We start from the raw sequence: 10,036 nt of genomic DNA, 5'->3' as shown, positions 1-10,036 counted from the left end.
CTCTGGTTCTATTATGTTCTTAACCTTCTTATAATTCCCCCAGCCTCCTAATTCTAAAATTATCTTTAAAGTCTCTCTTTGCAGCACGTACATTCAACCAATTGCCCAGTCCTATCATATGTAATTCTAAAATTCATCTTAAATTTGTCTCATTCTTATTTCCATTGATGTCATCATCATTCAAATCTTTGTTTCTAATATAAGCAATTTTTCTCATCCATACTATTCTTATCTGTACTATTCACTAATAGTATATTCTATACCAGTTTCTAATCTATACTACTGCAGTGGTAGTATACTAACTTTTCCACTTCCTTCAAAGCTACATATTACTGTTAAAATAATCTTCTCAAATTTGTGCTTACAAAGTGCAGTTCTAGGGCACCCAGGTGGCTCAGTTGGTTAAGCATCTGATTTCGGCTCAGGTCATGATCTCATAAAACTATTAAAAAGGAATTTAAATAACATATAACAGAAAGCTCCCCAAGCCCTCTCCCCAGTACCCTCTCCTATCTCACTTTTTCAGTATGTTTAACATGACTTATACTCCAGTCAGATTAAACTGAGTATTGTTCATTTGACATTTATGTCTCCATAACTATTCCCAAATTATTTCCTCGGCCTGGAGTCCCTTCCCTTGAAACGTGTCAAGATATTCTCATCTTTCTAAGTTCCAGATCAAATTTCCCCTCTTTCATGAACATTTCCCTGATCCTTACAAATTAAAAATCATCTCTCCTTTACATATGGCCAACAGACACATGAAAAGATGCTCAATATCACTCATCATCAGGAAAATGCAAATCAAAACTACAGTGAGGGGGTGCCTGGGCGGCTCAGTCATTTAAGAATCTGACTCTTGATTTTGGCTCAGGTCATGATCTCACCATTGGTCAGTTCGAGCCCTGCATAGGGCTCTGCATTGACAATGCAGAACCTACTTGGGATTCTCTCTCCCTCCCTCTCTCTCTGCCTTCCCTCTGCTCTCGCTCTGACAGTTCTCTGTGTTGACAGCTCAGAGGCTGGATGGAACCTGAGTCTTCCTCTCTCTCTCCCCCCTGGATTCTGTGTCTCCCTCTCTCTCTGCCCCTCCCTCACTCACACTCTGTCTCTCTCTCTGAAAAATAAATAAACATTAAATTTTTTTTAAAAAAATACAATGAGGTATCACCTCACACCTGTCAGAACGATTGATATCAAAACCACAAGAAGCAATAAATGTTCCCAAGAATGTGGAGAAAAAGGAACCCTCATGCACCATTGGCTACAATGCAAACTGGTGCAGCCACTGAGGAAAACTGTGATTAACACAGAATTACCTTATGATCCAGTAATTTCACCACTGGGTATTTTCCCAAAGAAAACAAAAACACTAATTCAAAAAGATATATGCACCCCTATGTTTACTGCAGCATTATTTAAAAATTATGGAATCAGCCCCAGTGTCCATTGATACATGACTGGATAAACTGGTGGTTGGGGCACCTGGGTGGCTCAGTCAGTTAGGCTTTTGACTCTTGATTTTGGCTCAAGTTCACGAGTTCGAGCCCCTCACTGGGCTCTCTACTTTCAGTCAGAGCCCTCTTTGGATCCTCTGTCCCCCTCTTTCTCTGCCCCTCTCCCACTTGCATTCTCTCTCTCAAAAAATAAATTTTTTAAAAAAGATGTGGCACATAAATAGCAAAATACACACACAAAAACACATACACAATGGAATATTACCCAACCATAAAAAAGAATGAAATCTTGTCATTTGCAACACCATGATGGATCTAGAGGGTATAATGCTAAGTGAAATAAGTCAGTCAGAGAAAGACAAATACCATATGATTTCACTCATATGTGGAATTTAAGAAACAAAATAAATGAACAAAGAGAAAAAAACAAAAAACAGACTCTTAACTATAGAGAACAAACAGATGGTTTATCAGTGGGGAGGGTAGGGGGAATGGGTGAAATAGGTGAAGGGGATTAGGAGTATACTCATCATAATGAGCACTGAATAATGTATAGAATTGCTAAATCACTATATTGTATACCTGAAATTAATATAACACTGTGTGTTAACTAAACTGGGATTTTAAAAAATCACCTCTCTTCTAAACTTTTACAACTCTACTTGAATATTTTCTTCAGGCATTAGAACATTCTACCCTATATTATAAATATCATGACCATCTCTCATCACTGTCACTTGGCTATGAACTCCCAAAGGGTGGGACTTTGGTTTATTTATTTGTATCCCCTCTGAATATTTTTTTCCTACTCTTTAATAAGAAGAAATCACTATTTATATACTGTTGTTTTCCCTGTTTGAAAAGAAGAAAGTGTTGAAGAGAAAATTATAATATTGTATATGAGATTTAACATTTTAACTACCAACCACTAGCATTATTTTGGGAAAGAATAGTTTTGAACCCTAGATCTACATCAAGTAGGAAACAATGTCAGATTATTAAACAATTTTATTCAGTAAGTTTTTTAAAACATCTACTATGTGGAAGAGGCATTATGTCAGTTGCATAGAAAACACAGCCTTATTCATTAATAAGAATATAGACTAATGAGATAAAACAAAACTTGACATAACTTATAATACCAGTGTAAGTGCAATATGAGGAAAGCACTGCTATGGAGATTTAAATATGTACAAAACTCAGGAGGGAATCTCTACAGCAGAGTCAGAAGCATACAGCCTTGGAAGTCATTCAGGCTGGTTTGGATCCTGGCTTATTTCTTGTAAGTGGAGCAGCTGTGGGCAAAACATCAAACTGCTCTACGTCTCAGATTTCTCATGTGTAAAATGGGAATAATACCTACATTTGGCTAACATTCCTAAAACAGAGTAAGTGCTCAAAAATGACATCTTCCCTCCTCCATTTCCTACTTACTGGCCTAAAAAGCTCACAGTCTTCTTAACCCCACAGTTCTGGATTTACTTTAGTTCAAAGTATCAAACTTGAAATGATTTGAATCCTCTCACCGCATTTCAAAATGGCATCGCTAGGAGAAGGTAAAATGAAATCAGTAGTAATTAAAGCCAGAGTTCTGGGGTGATAACATAGCCAGGGCTGAATTACTGAAAAGACTGCAAATCTCTTTTCACAGATGATGATTTCAGTTTGGGGTACTAAAATCAAATGCCATTAATCTAGCATATCAGAGTCAGTTCTATTCAGTTTCTCATGATGATTAATAATTGAGGCCATATCTCACAGTTACAAATATGCTTCAACCCTGAAATGTTCCCAATAAATTTACCATCTTTCTCAAATGGATGTTTTACTGTCAGAACATAGTTTCTTATTCCTGTAATATTGGCATTGAGCAATACAGGCTTAAACACATCCAGTAAAAGCACCAAAATAGCGTTTTATAAGGCTTAAGCATGCCATCAAGAGGAAAGTCCATTTTTAATAAGAAGTTTAAGTCATCCTGTTTCCAGTTCCCAGCTCCTCTGGGAAGTGATACAAAGTTCTCCAAGTGGAGGAAAACCAGGAATTCCCCAGAGTGTTAATATTACAAACCCAAGTTGAAATCAAACTCAATTACAAACTTAACTACATTTTCAAGTCTGTTTTTTTTATCAATCCCCTGGCCTTAAGATCTACAGCAGCCCTAAACCAGGCTGGATTCTGAGTGAGGGTCAGAGTGCCATTGGGAATCCATTGTTCCTCTTGGCGGGGAGGGAGTAGACAGGAAACCTGGATTCTAGATCTTAATTTGCTCTCAACTGCCTGATTACCCACTGTCAAAGGTACCAATTCAATTTGATTTAACATTCATTTATCAAACTCTTGTATATGCCAAGACTGTTAAACATTAAGTATTAAAAAAAACAAGATCAGGTATGACTTTCAATTGTTTTAAAACTGAATGCTTGCAAAACAAAAGTAGACAAGTTATGTTACAGACCTTTCTCTTTAAAGTAAAAAGAAATTAAATAAGACTTCATAGCAAGGTGAAGAGTAGCTTCAGAGAGGTCATCAAGGAAAAAACTCTGAGAACAATGGCATGTGCTCTCTGCCCATGGTGTCCAGACTGATGAGCTAGGTCACCCACTTGAGCTCATCACCATCCTTTATTATCTGGGCAGTGCTCTCTTGTGCCCTGCTCCGAACATAATATAACAACGTGGTCCCTGCCCTCAAGGCTAACAATTTAGGCTTGAGAGACAGCTTGTTCTGACACATTCCTAAATAAGCTTCAAATGTATAAGAGAGAAGCGAGATCAAATCTAAGGAAACAGCATCAGAGACACAATATATCCAGGATGACTAACTGACCTAACTTATGACCTATAGAAACCATTTTTCTTCCAAAGATAACTGATGTACTTGTAGTCACCACTGTGCCAAAACAAGATGCTTGATAAATCAATTTATTCCAAACTGACATATGATCCAAATATTATTTTAAATTAATGAAAAATATTTCTAGTCCTTAGAGAATTTACATATTTTTATATGAGACCTGCAACATCATCTTAAAACTACTTTCATACTACAGTGGGAACTTTTTAATTTTAATTTCACAATACTCAATGAGATGACCGGAATTACCCCAAAGTGTTGCAGAAAAACAGGAGATGGCCATATCTTAAGGACTTTACTTAAAGGCAGATAATAGTAGAGATTACACTCAGGACTTATTACATATGTAAATTGAATTATGTGAGTAAGAAATTTGAACCAGAGACAGAATTCTAGGTCTGACTTCTAGTTTCCTTGTCTTCAGTGTAGAACTTTATACTGTTTGACAGTGTCAATTCATTTTCCAACCTGAAGCTAGACTGTAAGAAAAGCATGAATCCAAAATATGGAATCATACTGGGATTACTGTATCACTACAAGTTGCCCAAAGGTGCTTCCTGATCCACAAGCCCCATTCACAACTATGCACGGGGCCGGGGACGGAATTCACTGGCTCTGAAAGCCTCCCATAGACATCATCTTTACCATCCCACTCTCTTCCAGCAGTTTTAAATTATTTTTAATGTTTTTATTTATTTTGGGGAGAGAGAGAGGGAAAAAAAAAAAAAAACGCAAGCAGGGGAGGGGCAGAGAGAGAGAGGGAGATACAGAAGCTGAAGAAAGCTCCAGGCTCTGAGCTGTCAGCACAGAGCCCAATGCGGGCTCAAACTCATGAACCGTAAGGTCATGACCTGAGCCCAAGTCTGTCAGTCAATTGACTGAGCCACCCAGGTGCCCCTCTTCCAGCAATTTTATTTATTTATTTATTTATTTATTTTTAATTTTTTTTTCAACGTTTATTTTTGGGACAGAGAGAGACAGAGCATGAACGGGGGAGGGGCAGAGAGAGAGGGAGACACAGAATCGGAAACAGGCTCCAGGCTCTGAGCCATCAGCCCAGAGCCTGACGCGGGGCTCGAACTCACGGACCGCGAGATCGTGACCTGGCTGAAGTCCGACGCTTAACCGACTGCGCCACCGAGGCGCCCCCCTTCCAGCAATTTTAAATAACAAAGTCAAACCTAGAAGATTGGCAGTGTAAGTGCTAAGAGCATAGACTCTGCACTCAGAAGACTTGGGGGGTGGCCCCAACTCTGCCACTTCCTAGCTGTGAGGCCTGGGACAAGTGGGACTAGCTAAGGGACTCTCTGTACTTTAGTGTTATCATCCTCAATATTAGGAATAATGATAGAACACACCTAGGTTGTCATAAACATATACATTGTTATATGTAAATCACTTATACCAGTGTTTAGGACATTGTAACTGCTCAATAAATGTGCTGGAGATATGAATATTGTGGGAGTAGAGAGCGATTTGGGGGAATATTAACATACATCAGTGGTCCCCTGTCTCACAAACACATATTACTTGATAATTACTCCAGTTCAAGACTGCTACAAAAATATTAAGAGTATGGATTCTCATTCAAGAAGTTATTCATACTTGTAAAAATGTATTATAGACAACAAAGCACACATATATGGATACATGATAACTCCATTTCTGAATTCTATCTATGAGGATAACAGAGAATATTAGTTAAAACTATGAAGCAGTTGGGAGGCAGAGAAAGCAACCAAAAATAAATCATCTCTAATTCTATGAAGTACTGGGTCCTGAGAACAGAGAAGGTGGGATGCCACAGGACTTATGAGGAACCTACCCACTCTCATTGTAAGGTCTGACAGCCAAGATCCATATTCCCAACTTATGACTACTGATTTCCACGCCATCAATCTACCTTTTTAAACAAATAAAAACTGTAAGCAAGTCACGCCAAGAGGTACCAAGTATACAGTCCTCCTTCGACCTTGGTTTTCATGAGGGGAACCCCCATAATCCACTCACGTCACGCCCCAATCAGGTTGACTCTAAAATCCCATCATATCTTCCATTATTTGAATATCTAGGTCTAAAGACGAAAAGTGAATATAACAGTAAAACTGGTAGTTCAACTCCACTAGCCTGTTGGCAAAAGAGGAGGGACAGCCAGGGAGTTACCACTAAGGGAGAGCTAATAAGGCTTTGAAATTCAAATCTAATACAATTTTTTATTTTTTTATTTTTTATTTTTTACTTTTTATGTTAAATATAATCTATTGTCAAATTGGTTTCCATACAACACCTAGTGCTCATCCCAACAGGTGCGATCCTTGATGCCCATCATCCACTTTCCCCTCTCCCCCTAACCCCCATCAACTCTCAGTTTGTTCTCAGTATTTAAGAGTCTCTTATGGTTTGCCTCCCTCCCTCTCTGTGACTTTTTTTTCCCCTTCCCCTCCCCCATGGTCTTCTGTTAAGTTTCTCAGGATCCACATATGAGTGAAAACATATGGTATCTGTCTTTCTCTGCCTGACTTATTTTACTTAGCATAATACCCTCCAGTTCCATCCACGTTGTCTAATACAATTTTTTAAAACAACTGTTAAAGATGTCGGGTAAAGAATTACCGTGCCAATTAGTAAATACATTATTTCAGCATTGCTTCTGAGTGTGGAGACCACAAATCCTACCCTTTTATATTTAGAGAACCAATATAAAGCCTGTACTCAACAGGCCATTGAGAAACATTTGCTATTAGTGATTCTGATGATATATATGTATGAATAATATATGTACACCTTACACGTATATTGGTGCTGAGTATTTCAAATGCATCCACTCTAATCTTCACAACAACCTTGAGAAATGTAAGCCCCACGATTCTCTCTTTGTAAGGAAACTATATTTATGACACGCTAAATTTCTTGACCAAAGTAACACAGATTAAAAGTAGCAAGGCCAAGTTTCAAACCAATCTGAAAATGCAATGTGTTCAAAACATACTATCCTGGAACAGGCCACAGAAATAATGTATCTCTAATCACCTAAGTTCCTACCAGTGAATAAAGTGCCCTATTTCTAAATTCTACTTCAGAATGCTTTCTGAGCTAAATAATACATGAACCAGGCACCAAAAATGATATTCTACTTTATCCATGATGAAAATTATTTATTTCAGAAGTTCTGAATATAGGCCTTATAATTAACCTGACCATGGCACCAGTATGAAGTGCTGACACATTATGACTAAGAACAGTGTTCCTACTCTTCCAGGCTTTTGTGTTAACACTATCTTTAATCATATCTTCAATAAATAATCAAGATAAATTCCAAAATATAAACTGTTCTTTATCATTTATTCTAACAGTCCTTATCTAATCATATACACATTCACAGGCTTCTGAAATTTTTAGATTGTCATTAAATTCCTGAATTGTTTATCAGTTATAGCAGATTCTATATGTGAATCGCAGTTTCATTACTGTTCTAGGATTATAAGTCTTAATTTCCCAATACATGCTCAATATATACTTTCATTTTAGTTCCAGAAAATAGTAATATGATGCATTTTAATGAAAACATGAAACATATATACAAACTATAAACGCTACCAAAATTACCTCCTAATAAGATTTTTGAAATAAAAAGCACTATTCTCTAAGTATTTTTCTTCAGTGCTTCCTATTGAATCATGAAATTTTATCAATGGAAAGCATATTAGGAATAGTTTATCCAAGTTCCTTATTTTATAAATTTAAAACCATGCACAACATGCCTAAGAATATAATGGTAAAGCTTCAGCTTTCTGAATAACCGATGACAATAAGATTAGATTTTGTGAAAAAAAAAATCTTCAGAGATTTTAATTGTACTGTCACTACTTCTTGGTGCAGTTCTGCTTGTGTACATGAAGACAACAAATGATATGAATGGTCATTTGAAATAAAACCAGGACAGGTTTATATTCAAGATGGATAATACCTCATTTTTAACCAGAGATGATTATAGAAGTTATTATTCTATCAACTTATAATATTGAATTAATGAATCTAGGCATATAAAATGTAAGTATCTTCTTTATAAGCTATACATGCAAGATTTACAGTCATAACCTTAACAAATATAAAATTCAAAACAGAAGTTTAGCATATGTGAACTTGTTTTACCTATTAGAGCTCTCGAATAAAATGAAAAATGTCATTAACTAGGAACAAAACCAAAAAAAAAAAAAAAAAAAATGAGGCTAAGGTAAAGTAATGGAAAAACAACAGTGACATCTGCTGTCTGTTTTTATAGTTTCCTTTACACTTCAAATCTTCAATTTTCTTCTATATTTACCAGTCATATCCACAACATAAGAAATGCTTTGATGACTAAGCACATTCTGTCTACTCCAGTGATTTGTTTCCAGGGAATCTGAAGCAAACTATTTTGAATACATGATCTGTGTCACAGACCTTTTAATACACACACGTTTAAATAATCTGATCAGAGATTTCACCCAAATTTAGAATGTATAATAATGGTATCCACTAACTATTGACAGGTTAATAGTCATATTTCTGTTGTCTCTTATGTTCCACAAGTAATATTGTAAAAAAAATAAAACGGTTTTACCTTTAATTTCTATGATATTATATGAAGCACTATGCAGTTACCATGACATAATGGCATTTAGATTCCTTCATGGGAGAAGAACAGAAATGCACAATTTAGACCTGGAAATCCTTAGGTTGCTTCCACCACTACCAGTGGCAGTCTTACGAACAGGATGGGTAGGTAGCAGTGCACACATCCTTCCTGGATATGCAACTTCCCTCCTGGATATGCAACTTCCCAGGGTCCCACCTCATGACTGCTGAAATACCACAATTACAGAGCCACTTGGTTGATTAATAAATTTGTCATGAAGTTCTTACCTGTTCTACCATATTCATTTTCACTCTAGAAGATTAAGACATCGGGCCATTAATGACCAGTAGCTCCCTGGAGAGAGTGAGTTAATCAGAGAGATTTTCTGTTTGACAGCCAACTTGTGAGCATTTTAGTTGCAGAGGAAAGAATGGTTTTGTCTTTGGGATGCTGGCCCAAGAAGGCAGGCAGGATGTGGAGAAAACTGAGTTATCAGGGTATAAGGAGTTTAAATATTTGGTCAAGCTCAGAAGAAAGGAAAACACAAAAGATAACGTTACAGACAGACTTTTCCAATTTTACTCAGTTCTCACAGTGCCCATAAAACAATCTTTACATAGGTATTGAGTAAGCAGTGACAGAGCTGTGAAATAATAAGAAGGAAAGAACCAAGAAGATTCTTAAATTCTTAAACCAGTGATTCAAGATCAGAAAATCACAGGCAAAAATAAGTGTCCCAAGTATATCTGTCTTATTTGGATAGAGAAGAGCTTATTTTTCTTACTTGCTATAAGAAGGAAAAGGTACTCCTCAGTCTAAGACATGACAAATTACATCCTTCCAGTGATAGCACTCACCACAAAACAGAATCTGTGGAAGCTGATCTCAAAGTTTCGCATAAGTGAAAACAAAGGTTATTGGTTTGATAAAAGAAAATCCATTTTTAAGATGACAGTATAAAAAATCCTCTAATGGCAAGAAGCAATTTTCATTCTAGGGGAAAGTGAAATTCAAGAGCTCATATGGGAAAAAGAGATCGTTTGCTCTGTTTATTCTTGCCTGAACAGACACATTCTAAATTGATCATCAGTGAAGAACAAGATAA

This window comes from Leopardus geoffroyi, chromosome B3 (genome assembly GCF_018350155.1).
Source record: "Leopardus geoffroyi isolate Oge1 chromosome B3, O.geoffroyi_Oge1_pat1.0, whole genome shotgun sequence".
Lineage (NCBI taxonomy): Eukaryota > Metazoa > Chordata > Mammalia > Carnivora > Felidae > Leopardus > Leopardus geoffroyi.
The sequence above is the reverse complement of the archived record's forward strand: the minus strand, read 5'-3'. Positions refer to the sequence as shown.